Consider the following 13,019-nt stretch of genomic DNA (forward strand, 5'->3'; position numbering starts at 1 on the left):
GTGGAGGCTCTCGTTTCAGATTTGCAGGTAGTTATTTGTAGTGTTCTAACTTTGGGCAAGTCATTTCTGTTGAGGCCTTGTTCCCTTGTGTGTGGAGTGGGGGTGGTTGTGGGGCCTCTGATTCTTTCCAGTTCTACATTTATTAGATATAGAGGACATTTATTTATTTGTTTATTAGATGTAGAGTCTACATTTATTGACTCTTGCTCAGTGCCACATAATTTTGTTTTTAATGAATCAAAATAAGTTACAGACCCTCTTCCCACCCTCCCTTTAGCCTCACAGTGGCTGATGCCCCTGCTACTCCAGCCAAGGCAGCCGGCCTCAGGAGTAGGAACTTACAGAGGGCACGGCCGCAGTCTTCTGGCTGAAAAGGACTTTGGAAATCATTCAGATGAGTTCCCTCTGTGAATGAAGTCAGTTCAGCAGACCGCTGGCCGCCTGGGTGGGATGAAGTCAGTTCCGCACACCACTGGCCGCCTGGGTGGAACTGGACCGAGCACTCCCTTGGGGGTGCTTTTATCAAATTACACCCATCTAGTGTAATGTTTTAACTATTTTTCAGTATATCTCTCACTGTTATATTTTAGGTTAGCTGCCAGTGTTAGTCTGTTTACAATGCTATAAAGGAATACTGAGACTGGGTAATTTATTTTAAAAAAAAAAAAGAGGTTTATTTGGCTCAGGGTTCTGTAGACTATATAAGCATGGTACCAGCATATGCTCTTGGTGAGGCTTTAGGAAACTTACAACCATCATGGAAGGTGAAGGGAGAGCCAGGACATCACATGTTAGGAGAGAGAAGCAGTTGCCCGAGTCTTTTAAACAAGCAAATCTTGTGGGAACTAACTGAGCAAGAAGACCTACTCATCTCCAAAGGACGGGTGCTAAGCCTTTCATGAGGAATCCACCCCGGTGATCCAATACCTCCCGCTAGGCCATGCCTCCAACATTGGGATCACATTTCCACGTGAGATTTGGAGGGAACTAACATTCAAACCATATCATTCTGCCTCTGCCCCCAAAGATCTCATGTCCTTCTCACATTGCACAATTCAATCATCCCTTTCCAATAGTCCCCCAAGGTCTTAACTTGTTCCAGCCCCAACTCAAAAATCCAAAGTCTCATTTGAGACTCAAGGTATGGGCTGTAAAATGAAAACCAAGTTATTTATTTTCAAGATACAATGGGGGTGCAAGCATTAGGTAAACATTTTCATTCCAAAAGGAAGACATCAGCCAAAACAAAGGGGCAGCGGACCCCATGCAAGTCTGAAACCTGGCAAGAAAGGCATTAAATGTTAAAGCTCCAACACTGACTCCACGTCCTACGTCCAGAGCACACTGGTATGAGGAGTGGGCTCCCAAAACCTTGGCCAGCTGTCCCCATGGCTGCTCACATGGGTTGGAGTTGAGTGCTTTTTGACTTTTCCAGGCTCAGGATTTAAACTGCCTCTGGCTCTACCATTCTTGGGTCTGGAGGACAGAGCTCCACTAGACAGTGTCCTAATGGGGACTCTGTGGGGGCATCAACCTCACATTTTTCCTAAGCATTACCCTAGCACAGTCTCTCTGCAGTGGCTCCACCCCTGTGGCAGGCTTCTGCCTGGGCACCCAGGCTTTCCCATGCATCCCACGAAATCTGGAGGAAGCTGCCAAGCTTCCTTCACTCCTGCATCCTATGCACCCACAGACTTAGCACCATGTGGAAGTTGCCAGGGTGTATAGCTTGCACCCTTCAGAGCTGTACCTGTGGCTCCTTTGAGCTATGACTGGAGCTAGATGCAGGGAGCAGTGTCCCGAGGCTCTACAAGGAAGCGGGGCCCTGGGCCCTGGGCCTGGCCTGGGAACCCATTCTTTCCTCCTGGACCTTTGGACCTTGGTTGGGAAGGGCTTTCCCCCTCCCAAGATGCCTGAGATGACTTCAAGGCCTTTTTCCCATTGTCTTGACTATTAGCCCTTGGTTCCCTTTTAGTCATGGAAATCTCTCTTGTTAGAGGTTGCTCCACAGCCCTCTTGGATTCTTCCCCTGAAAATGCTCTTTGCTTCTTTTCTGCTACATGGCCAGGTTGTGACTTTTCCAAACATTTATGCTTTGATTCCCTTCTAAACATAAATACCAACTTTAAGTCATTTATCTGCTCCTGTATCTGATGGTAGGCTGTTAGAAACAGCCAGGCTAGCTCTTGAACACTTTGCTCCTGAGAAATGTCTTCTGCCAGATACTCGAGGTCATTTCTTTTAAGTTCAAACTTCCACAGATTCCCAGGGAGTGGATACAACGCAGCCAAGCTCTTTGCTAAGGCGTAGCAAGGATGACCTTTGCCCCAGTTTCAAATAGCTTCCTCCTTTCCGTCTGAGGCCCCGTCAGGCCTTCCCTGTCCATATTTCTGTAAGCATGTTGGCTACAATCACTTAATAAGTCTCTAAGAAATTCCAAACTTTTCCTCATCTTCCTTTCTTTTTCTGAGCCCTCCAAATTCCTTCAACCTCTGCACGTTACCCAGTCTTAAAGCTGCTTCCACATTTGCAAGCATCTTCGTAGCAATGCTCCCCTCCTCAGTACCTATTTAATGTGTTAGTCCATTTTTGTATTGCTATAAAGAAATACATGAGACTGGGTAATTTATAAAAAAAGAGGTTTATTTGGCTCACAGTTCCACAGGCTGTACAGGAAGCATGGCAGCAGCATCTGCTCCTGGTGATTCTTTAGGAAACTTACAATCGTGGTGGAAGGTAAAGGGGTTCTGACACATCACATGGCGAGAATAGGAGCACGAGAGAGAATGGGGAAGTCCCAGACTCTTTATTTTTAATTTGATTTATTTTTTAATTTTTTAAAGACAGTCTCCCTTTGTTGCCCAGGCTGGAGTGCAATGGTGCCATCTTGGCTCACTGCAACCTCTGCCTCTGCCTCCCAGTAGAAGCAATTCTCCTGCCTCAGCCCCCCGAGTAGCTGGGATTACAGGTGCCTGCCACTACGCCCGGCTAGTTTTTGTATTTTTGGTAGAGACGAGGTTTCACCATGTTGGTCAGGCTGGTCTTGAACTCCTGACCTCAGGTGATCCATCCACCTCGGCCTTCCAAAGTTCTAGGATTACAGGTGTGAGACACCATGCCCAGCCCCCAGACTCTTTTAAACATCCAGATCGTGTATGAACTAACTGAGTGAGAACTCACCACCAAGGGGATGCTGCTAGGCTATTCAGGAGGGATCCATCCCCATGACCCAATACCTCCCACCAGGCCCCACCTCCAACATTAGGGATCACGTTGCAATATGACATGTGGAGGGGACAAACATCTCAACTATGTCACTGCCTTAAGTTCTTTCTGGACAAGATGGGCTATAGATTAATAAGAAGAATTAATAAAATTCTACACTTTGTTACAGTAAGTGAGGCTAAATGAGATGAATACAAATATCACCCTTATAATTGATAATACATTTTTACTTTCCAAGGGTAGGTAAGAAAGGTTTCTTTAGGACGCCTTTTAAAAATATTGTATATGGTTATTCTTCTATAAAGGATTAGGTTTCTCCCTGAGTCAATGATTAAACTGATAGCTAAATGCATCTTATCGATATATAGAGCATACATATTGATAGTGAATAATGAGCAATTGACTGTGGACCCACCACATCCTCTAATGCCTCCCGGCGCTTTACACCTACCCAGCTCATGTTTATACCAGTGCCTTTCAGAGCTCTGATAAAGGGGAGGTTTCCTGGAACTCTGCAGGTAAGAGCAGGAAGGAGGTAATTATATCTTCTGCAAGTACGGTTCTCTTGTGTCGGCTTGCTGTGAAGTTGGGATGTGGTGTCTCCACAATGCATCATCATCACCATTGGTTCGATGGCTGATTAGCCACAACAGGGTAATTTTATGGTTTTCCATCTCCCTTTGATGATAAAGAGTCTCCCCAGCTGTTCAAGAGTTATACACCTTCACTGTAGATTAATGCTCCCTGCCGGCTAGTGGAAGCAACATCAAAATAATGGAAACCTCAGCGTATTCTTGTTGTGCTCCGTTTCCCAAGTGGTATATCAAGAGTCGTTCTAGAAATCGCCTTGTTTCTTGGATGATGAAAATCTCCTTTAAAGGCGAAGTTACTAGAATCCATAATAAGAAGCTTTTGAGGGATGGGAGTGAAGTGAATGACAGCTGTAGCTCCCTCCCTCTCTCCCTCCGTCCCTCTCTCCCTCCCTCCCTCTCTCTCTCCCTCCCTCCCTCCCTCCCTCCCTCTCTTCCTCTCTCCCTCCCTCCCTCCCTCCCTCCCTCTCTTCCTCTCTCCCTCCCTCCCTCCCTCCCTCCCTCTCTTCCTCTCTCCATCCCATATGGCCACCACCCCAGCAGGGAGGAGGCCACAGGGAGGAGTCCTGTGGGCTGGAGCTGAGCAAGGCTGCACTCCACGCACTGTGTGTTTCTCTGACATGCCCAAGTGCCCATCACCTGCATGGTGGCCAGCTGATCTCTGTCTGCCACCTGAGCCAGTTTCTGGGGGAAGACAACCCCCTCAGTGTAGATGGAGGTAAATATCACAATGAAATGCCAGACAGGCTGAGAGCGTTAAGCATTACCTGGGAAAGCGGGGTGTACGTGTTAAGATTATTATCAGAAGAAAAGAAAAGGGCACAGAAGGTGGTATTGAGGCGGGAGGAAGGAAAGCAGTGTGTGTGGCTCCCCCAGGCACCAGAGGCATTTTGTTCAAAAAGCAGGATTTGGCTTCAGCTCTCTTCATTTTTCCTCATTTTAGTTTAGTAAGACAGAGCAGTGGGAATTGGCTCAGGTTAAATGTTACAAAGAGGAGTGAACCGATAGCTATCCTTCACATTTTGTAAATGTTGTGTTTGAGGATAAGTAGTAAGAAAATGTGCTTGAAAGTCTCAGAGACCCTGTGATATGATTCTGCTGTTAATGAGGGTAGGGAATTGTCCATGGTTATGGCCGTATTGCCACTGAAGGTTTATTCGGTTATTTTTTTGAGACAGGGTCTCGCTCTGTCACCCAGGCTGGAGTGCAGTGGTCTGATCATGGCTCACTACAGCCTCAGCCTTCCAGGCTCATGTGAGCCACTCACCTCAACCTCCCACAAAGCTGGGACCACAGGCGTGCACCACCATGCCTGGTTAATTTTTAAATTGTATGTAGAGATGAGGTCTCCCTACATTGCTCAGGCTAGTCTCAAACTGCTGACTCAAGCAATCCTCCCACCTAGGCCTCCCAAACATTGGGATTACAGGTGTGAGCGACTGAGCCTGGCCCAGATTCTTGTGAGAAAGATTTACATTAGTGCTGTTTGGTTTTAGCCAGCCTGGATGCACTTAGGTGTAAAGTGCCTCACGCTGGCATGCTTTCCTGGTTACTGGCTCGTGAGCAGAGTTGTCCGTTCGCTTTCCAAAGGAGCTCAGGATGATGCCTAACATCCCTTAGTTTGTGTAGGAAAAGAACGACTTATGATATTGTAGGAGAATAGAAAAATATTTTCTTTCAAGTTTGTTTAAAGTCTCCATTTAAAATGGGGAATGCGGCCGGGTGCAGTGGCTCACGCAGTAATCCCAACATTTTGGGAGGCCAAGGCAGGCAGATCACCTGAGGTCAGGAGTTTGAAACCACCCTGGCCAACATGGTGAAACCTTGTCTCTACTAAAAATACAAAAGTTAGCTGGGCACAGTGGTGGGCACCTGTAATCCCAGCTACTCAGGAGGCTGAGGCAGGAGAATCGCTTGAACTTGGGAGGTGGAGGTTGCGGCGAGCCCAGATCACTCCACTGCACTCCAGACTAGGCGACAGAGCAAGACCCCATCTCAAAAATAAATAAAATAAAATAGGGAATGGTTATCAGAGTCTCCCTTGCCCCATATAAATGTTATTGAAGTTAATTATTAGAAAGGAGATGATGAGAAAATACTTTAGTAAAATGCAATGTGCAGGTGCAGCTTATTCTAGGAAGAGTCAAAATACAAAAATCTAAATATACAGTGCAGAAAATATAGATAATTACTTATATTACAAGAGAAATTCCTATCTCCCCTAGGATTTTAGTTCAATTTCCATTAAATAATGTGGTTCAAAAGTATGTTTTTGTTGATCCTTTTATGAAGCAAATGGGTGTTTTAGGTAAAGAGAGGCAGGTCAGTGTGTCCGGGGGAATGGCTTAGGAGACGCCTTAGTCCATCTGGGCTGCTTTAGCACAATCCCATCAAACCGGGTAGCTTCCAAACAGCAGAAATGGATTTTTATGCGTTCTGGAGATTGGGAAGTCCAAGATCAAGGCGCTGGCTGAGCCGGGGTCTGGTGAGGCCCCTCTTTGCGGTTCACAGATGGCGCCTTTTTGCTGTGTCCTCACTTGGTGGAAGGGAAGAAGGAGCTCCCTCAGGCCTCTGTGATAAAGGACACTGATTTTGTTTGCCAAGGCTTTGCCCTCATGACCTGATGACCTTCTGAGGCTCTGACTCCTAATACTTCCACCCTGGGGATTAGAATTTACACATGTGAGTTCTTGAAGGGGGCAGCTTCCAACAAGAACACAGCAGAATACGTTTTTTGAAGTTCTATTTGTGATATTTAAACTTGAAGTTTAAATAATTTTAAAATGTTATGCCTGAAGGTATACTAACCCCGCATGTAGGGAATTTTAACTAGAGTTGACTTTTCTTCTATTGCTTAATAAACAGGGGTCAAGGCAAGGAGAAGGAGAAGAAGTAGAAGAAAAAGGAGACCAAACTGCTGTTCGGTTTTAGGCAGCACGTTTTACCTAGAAATATGTTACGGTTCAAAGGCTATGTTTGGACTTGCTGAGAAGACCCAGGGCGAAGACCGATTTGTTAATGTTTCCCTCGAAGCCCTTTGCTGATGCAGCCGTGCTGTCCCACCCGCATCCTGGGGGGAGCTCTGCAGTGAGGGAGCCCCTGTGGGCCTGGGTTGTCACAGCCTTAGGGAGGAGACACCGTGTGAACCCGAGAGAGGACCCAGGTGAGCCTTGGGGCTGGTGGGAGTTCTGTCCGTCAAAAGGACATTCTGAGCCCTGGCTGTGCTCCTCCAGCCCTCTCTGGGATAGAGGATCAGGACCGTGAGGCCTCCAGCATGGAGCCATGTCCTGGATGTCACAGCAGAGCCATGCCCTGTACGTCACAGCCCATGTCTGCTCCAAGGACAGGCTTGCCCGGGCTGTGGCCCATTTTCCACCAGAGGGTAGAGTTTTGAGGAGTGGAGGGCTAGGTGATGAGGGCCATTGTTTTTCTGCCTACACACTTGATAAATGGTCCTGTTTCTGCTTGTGAATTCTTTTTAAAATTTTTTGATTTTTACTTTAATTTCTTTCTTTCTTTCTTTCTTTTTTTTGAGATGGAATCTCACTCCTGTCACCCAGGCTGGAGTGCAGTGGCGCGATCTCGGCTCACTGCAACCTCCGCCTCTTGGGTTCAAGCAATTCTCCTGCCTTAGCCTCCCACGTAGCTGGGATTACAGGCATGGGCCACCACAGTCAGCTAATTTTTGTATTTTTAGTAGAGACGGGGTTTCGCCATGTTGGCCGGGCTAGTCTCGAACTCCTGACCTCAGGTGATCCACCCACCTTGGCCTCCCAAAGTGCTGGAATTACAGGCGTGAGCCACTGTGCCCAGCCTTGGTTGTGAATTCTTAGTGTTAGAGTGCTTGTTTCTGTTGAGCCATGCTCAAGTTCTATGAAGCATTTACTTAGGCTGTTAATTATTGCTGTCAGTCTCCACAAAAAAGAAAAAAAGTTGGAGAAAAAAGCCATTCCCCTCACACGCAGCCTGAATCTTCCCTTTGTTTTCTGTCAGACTTTAAATGGGGTTATTTGGTTGATGGAGCTATAAACACAGACTTTCAATGACTGAGTCACCCCGTGTCAAACTTCCATGCCTACCTATCAGAAAAGGTTACCAGGAAGCACAGAACCATGATTCTGCTCCTGGAAGTATTCCATAGGTCCCAACATAAAGAACTTGTACATCTGCAGATTTGATCAAAGCGAGCTTGGGGACTGAACGGTGTGATTCTCGGAGTTTCCTTTTTAATACTTCTTACACCTGTGGAAAGCTGTCACATGCTTTGTTGCGGCTTTTCAAACAGGAAGAAATTAACCGCATTGCCAATCCGTATGTTGTAAGCGATTTGTAAGCTGGGGAAATAATTCGTTACATTCTTTTTAAAAAGGGTTTTTCAAAGTTTGACTGGTAAGCAATGACATCATCATCATCATTGGATAGATACATATCTTTCTTAAAGTTTTTCCTTTTTCAGTACAATAATAAACTTGAGTTTTAGAAAGCATTAGGAATCTTCGTCTGAGCACAAGCTTCCACGCCATCTGAAATCTGCCTGGTGTCTTCCAGCCGTCGGTGGCTGCTGCCTGGTGCCTGGTGTGGAGTCAGGGGCTTCTGTTCTGTTAGGAGCTGTGCCTGTTGCCATTTGTCCCGGCACCTCCCCTCCGCATCCTACGCGGTGGCAGGGCTAGGAGGCACCTGCACACCATCGAATGTAGTTGGTTTTATGTTGAGGTTGTTCTGAGAATTTCTTGGTGTCCCTTGAGTTATCCCCACCCCACGTGCCAGACTCCGGAATGGGGAATCACTCATTTTGGAATCACTTATTTGAAGAAGACAAGTATACATTTTGTTTGATCAGCATGAAACCTGCCGAATTAGGACCATATCCCACGGTGATGACCCTTGTTAACGCCTCAAAGAAGTTCAGCTCGTTGTTTGCTTGTTTCAATTGATCTGGGCTTATTGACAGAGACAGCCCCTTTGCAGCACCTTCCTCTCAGTGGCAGTGAAGGGACGCCGCATACTGACATCGGGTGCACACCACTTCGTTCCCGACTTGCTCATATCGTTTTATGTCCTCTCCAATTCAGTGGGGGAGAGTGATAAAGCAGAAAAGTGGGTGATTTTTACGAACAAAGAAATAAACGTCTTAGTTTGGAGTAGCAAGTACGGCAGAAATTCTAGGTTATTTTCTCATGTTTATGGCACTAGTTTCATGGTGATGGTCCATGATAAAATAGAAATTCTCTTTTTATTGCACTTTGCATACTCCAGTTATTCCAAGGTATACTGCAAACTGTAATGATTATAGGGATTGCTACGTATAAAATAACAGCAGTTATTTCCAGATGTATCACCCATGGATAAATTGTGAAAGATACGACAGAGGAGCTCTCCCTACCATCATTCTGCCTGGCAGTTGGGCCGCCCTGGATTACCTCGTGGCATCTGCATCTCAGCTCTGCTGAGCCTCCTTCAGAACGCTTTTCTTTAGGAGGGACCTGCTGGCTGTTCCTGAGGAAGGATCTGCTGGCTTTTCTTGAGGAAGAGTCTGCTGGCTTTGCTCTAGGAGGGATCTGCTGGCTTTTCCTTAGGAAGGATCTGCTGGCTTTTCTTTCTTTACGAAGCGTCTGCTGGCTTTGCTTTAGGAGGGATCTGCTGGCTTTGCTTTAGGAAGGGTCTGCTGGCTTTGCCCGGTGTTCTAGTTTCATGTCACCCTGGAAAAGAACAAAGAGACCTGTTTATGTGTTTGAAGCTTCGTATGTGAATACATGTTATAGGACCGAAGACCCACATATGTAAGAAAGGAGGTGGAAAGAAAATAAGAGTTAGGAGAAGAGAAGTCTAGGGTGGGGTTACTGAGTAGCCAGGAAGGGATGCCCTGAGGGTCTGCGCCGTGCTGAGCGCAGGGCCACGTGTGGAAAGCAAACAGGCACCCAGGATGTCCCATGCAGAGCAGACGTCCCATGCAGAGCAGATGCACGATACCCACCTCATGGCCAAATCAGAAGACAAAACTGCCGGCACAGTGAGCCTCCTTCCTGTGTCTAAGCATCTGTGCATCAACCACAGAGATGGTCATTTTTCTAAGAAAGTGAGCCCAGGTTGTCTGTACTTGAAGATTCCCCAGCCGTATTTCCTGTGTGAAGGCAGCTTTTATCTGCTCTCCCTTCTGTGTGTACCTGTGGGGTTTTGTTTGCTTTTCTTACATATTTTAATTTGTGAACTGGCCCATACCCCCCTGTAATATTGAGAAAGGGAGGACACAGCCCGATGGGGCCTGTCCCCAGAGGTCCCAGACCCTCGGTGCCTCCTCCTTCCTGTCGATCCGCTCTCAGACTCTCCCAGTGGCCGGGTGGGGTTGGCTGTGCTGGCGGCCGAGCAGAGCCAGGTTGCGTCCTGTCCTTGGACGTGGCGCTTCACCTGTTGACTGTGGGTTTCTGTGTCTTTTCTTTTTCCTTCAACACACCCTCCCCTTCGAGGCTCTCCTAGAGACTTCATGCCAAGCTTAGACAGTCCTGGAAGGAAACCTCCGGGAGTTTCTCCATCCTGGGCTGGCTGGCTCCCTTCTCCTTAACGCAATCTTTTCCAAGGCTAGGTAGCCGACGGTGAGTGGCATGGTGAATGTAAGGAGCTGGAGGGCCCGTCTTGTCTGGGAATCTCAGGGCATGCGGATGGTGTGGCCAGATGGCCTCCTGCAGCATGGGAAGCAAGCTCCTTTCTCTTCACACTCATATAATTCAGACTGCGAGATGAACCCTTTCAGAAATGAATGGCAAACATTCAAAGGCATCCCTTGATTCATACCCTGAAGTTATTCAGAGTTAATTTTCCACATTGGATGCTTTCTCTGTAGAAAAGAAAAGTCTTCAAATTCTCCCGACCGTGGGGAAACCTGGAGGAAGGCTGCACTCTGGGCCACAGTGGCAGTGTGGGGTGTGCATGGCGTATGGTGTCTAAGAGAGAGGGAATGTGAGGAAGGTCCCCCACTTTGTGCATCAGCCTTAAAAGCAGAAGAGAACAAGCAGCATCCCGGCAGGGACCCAGAGCCCAGGGCTCCAGGACGGGAATTGCTGGTGCAGGACACAGGACCTCCCGCAGCTCTGGAGTGTCAGCAGCCCATGGAGGGAGACCAGTGAGGCCCAGCCGGCCGATGTGGGTGGAAGAGCACCAGGGGGAAACGGGCGCTCCTGAAAGCCGTGTTGGTGACTCCGGTCCTGAGCTGCTGGGTAAGTAGGATGGCCGCACATGATTGAGTTTCAATGCCTTTCAGAACAGATGAAACATTTAGTTTTAGACATCTCTTGGAGGATTTTTTCTCTTAAAATGTATCTCCATGACTCTTTTTGGTGCATGCAAAGGTGATCATTTCAGTGTTCCAGCCAAATTTTAAAGAAGCTTTTACAGTTTTTGTGAGGGAGGCTGTTGGTATTTGGGTGAGATAAGCCTTTGTCATTGAAGTTGTTTGCACGTTAGGGAGGTTTGTGAAACCAAAAATGTCCTTCACCCCTTGGATTTCTCAAATACCCATGGAGGGCAGCACCATGTCCAGCTTGAAGAGCACAGATCTAATTGTGTCTGATAATAGTGAAGGCTTATTGAACAGCAATCGTGTGCAGGCCTGTTCTCAGTATTGACTATTGACCATCCCAAACCTGTAATGTCAGTTTACTGCTGTTCTCCCTGCTGGACGGATGTGGAAACCAAGGCTCAGAGAGATGCAGGCACCCAGGGCTGAATCCAACCAGGCTGCTGCAGACTCATGTGCCGCACCATTCCACGCTCCCCTCTCAGCACGTTCCATGTGATTGCCATGCCGTTCCGTGCTCTCCTCTCAGCACATTCCATGTGATTGCCATGCCGTTCCACGCTCCCCTCTCAGCACATTCCATGTGATTGCCATGCCGTTCCATGCTCTCCTCTCAGTGTGTTCCGTGTGATCTGTGCTCTTAGTCATACGGCCGTCCCTGTTCCAAGACCCTAGCAGACCCCTGAAATGGCTGGTAGTGGGGAACCCTAGGTGTACAGTGCTTTTTCCTGTGTGCAGTACATATGATAAAGTGTAACTTATACATTAGATGCAGTACGAGCTTAACGCAGTAATGACTAATAAAATAGACCACCTGTAACAAAAGACTGGACCAAAGGTTCTGTGAATGTGGTCTCTCTCTCCCTGTCTCCCAGTATCTTGTTGTATTCACCTGTTTTTAGACTGTGGCTGACCTCAGGTAACTGAAACTGTGGAAAGCGAAACTGGATAAGGCAGGACTGCCATATGTATGTTGTGTGTGTGTGTGTGTGTGTGTGTGTGTGGTTTTCAAAATACACCTTAATCCTGAAAGGTCAGATCTTGTTTCCTCAGGTTATTGATTTGCCGTTTTTTTGGACAGTTCCTCCTCGCCCTCCCCGTCTCCCAGGTGGACCTGTGTGGGGATCACTCAGTCGAATCCCTCCCCAGGTGCATCCGTGTGCGCCTTGTGAGGAGCTATGGCAGCTGCTGCAGCCACTGTAAGAAATCACAGCCCCCCGTCTTTGTTTTTCTCCTGTGTTAACATGGTACAAATCAGTATAGTCAGAGGCTTTGAAGGCACCAGATAGTGTTCCCTTAGTCCTTTTGCCTAATGGTGATATCGAAGCCAACAAGCTTCCTGAAAGTTATGAGCTTTCAGGCCACGTGCAGACCTCAAGAGCCCTTGGTTGACTCTCAGCTCTGCCATTTATACCTTTTTAATTTGGGGCTGGTCACCCAACTTTCTGTGTTTGTTACCCCATCTGTACAATAAGGAGGAGCGTAGGAGTCACCTCCCAGGCTCACAGTCAGTGTGAGAAGGAGAATGCCATCCAGGTAGCCCAGGGCCTGCACCGAGCAGACACCTTAGGTGCCACCTACAATGAACCTGGTCCTCTGGGATCCTGTCCTGAAATGGTACCTGGCCTGCCTGGTCTTGCCCACGACTGCATCCCTTCTATGCCCTGGCCCGAGTGTGTCCTGCCCTGGCCCTGTAGTCACCTTTCTTAGGTGTGGTTCTCAGCCAGGTCCTCGGGCATTGCTCACAGATCCCCGTGTCCTCCTGTGTGAGGTCATCACCTGCGCTGAGCTCTCAAGGCTCTCATCAGTCCAGCCTCTGCTCATGTCCCTGGGCCAGGCCGCGAAGGACAGGGATGAGGACTGGGATTTGTTCCTGACTTACCAGAGGTGCCACTTTGGCCAGGTTCCTTAAC

The 13,019-nt window shown here is 47.7% G+C and overlaps 1 protein-coding gene across 6 annotated transcripts in view; it reads left to right on the top strand.

Moving 5' to 3' along the window:
• EIPR1 (EARP complex and GARP complex interacting protein 1) overlaps positions 1 to 13,019 on the top strand; it is a 608,423-nt gene that overhangs the window by 548,264 nt on the left and 47,140 nt on the right. The window contains exon 1 of one of the 6 annotated variants that reach the window (XM_028832019.2): positions 6,799 to 6,978. The exons of the other annotated variants lie outside the window; for them this stretch is intronic. The gene's annotated coding sequence lies outside the window, so the exon portion shown is untranslated. Of the gene's footprint in view, positions 1 to 6,798; positions 6,979 to 13,019 lie in introns of those variants that run through there. 6 annotated transcript variants of the gene reach the window in all.

The sequence above is a fragment of the Macaca mulatta genome, chromosome 13, assembly GCF_049350105.2.
Source record: "Macaca mulatta isolate MMU2019108-1 chromosome 13, T2T-MMU8v2.0, whole genome shotgun sequence".
NCBI lineage: Eukaryota > Metazoa > Chordata > Mammalia > Primates > Cercopithecidae > Macaca > Macaca mulatta.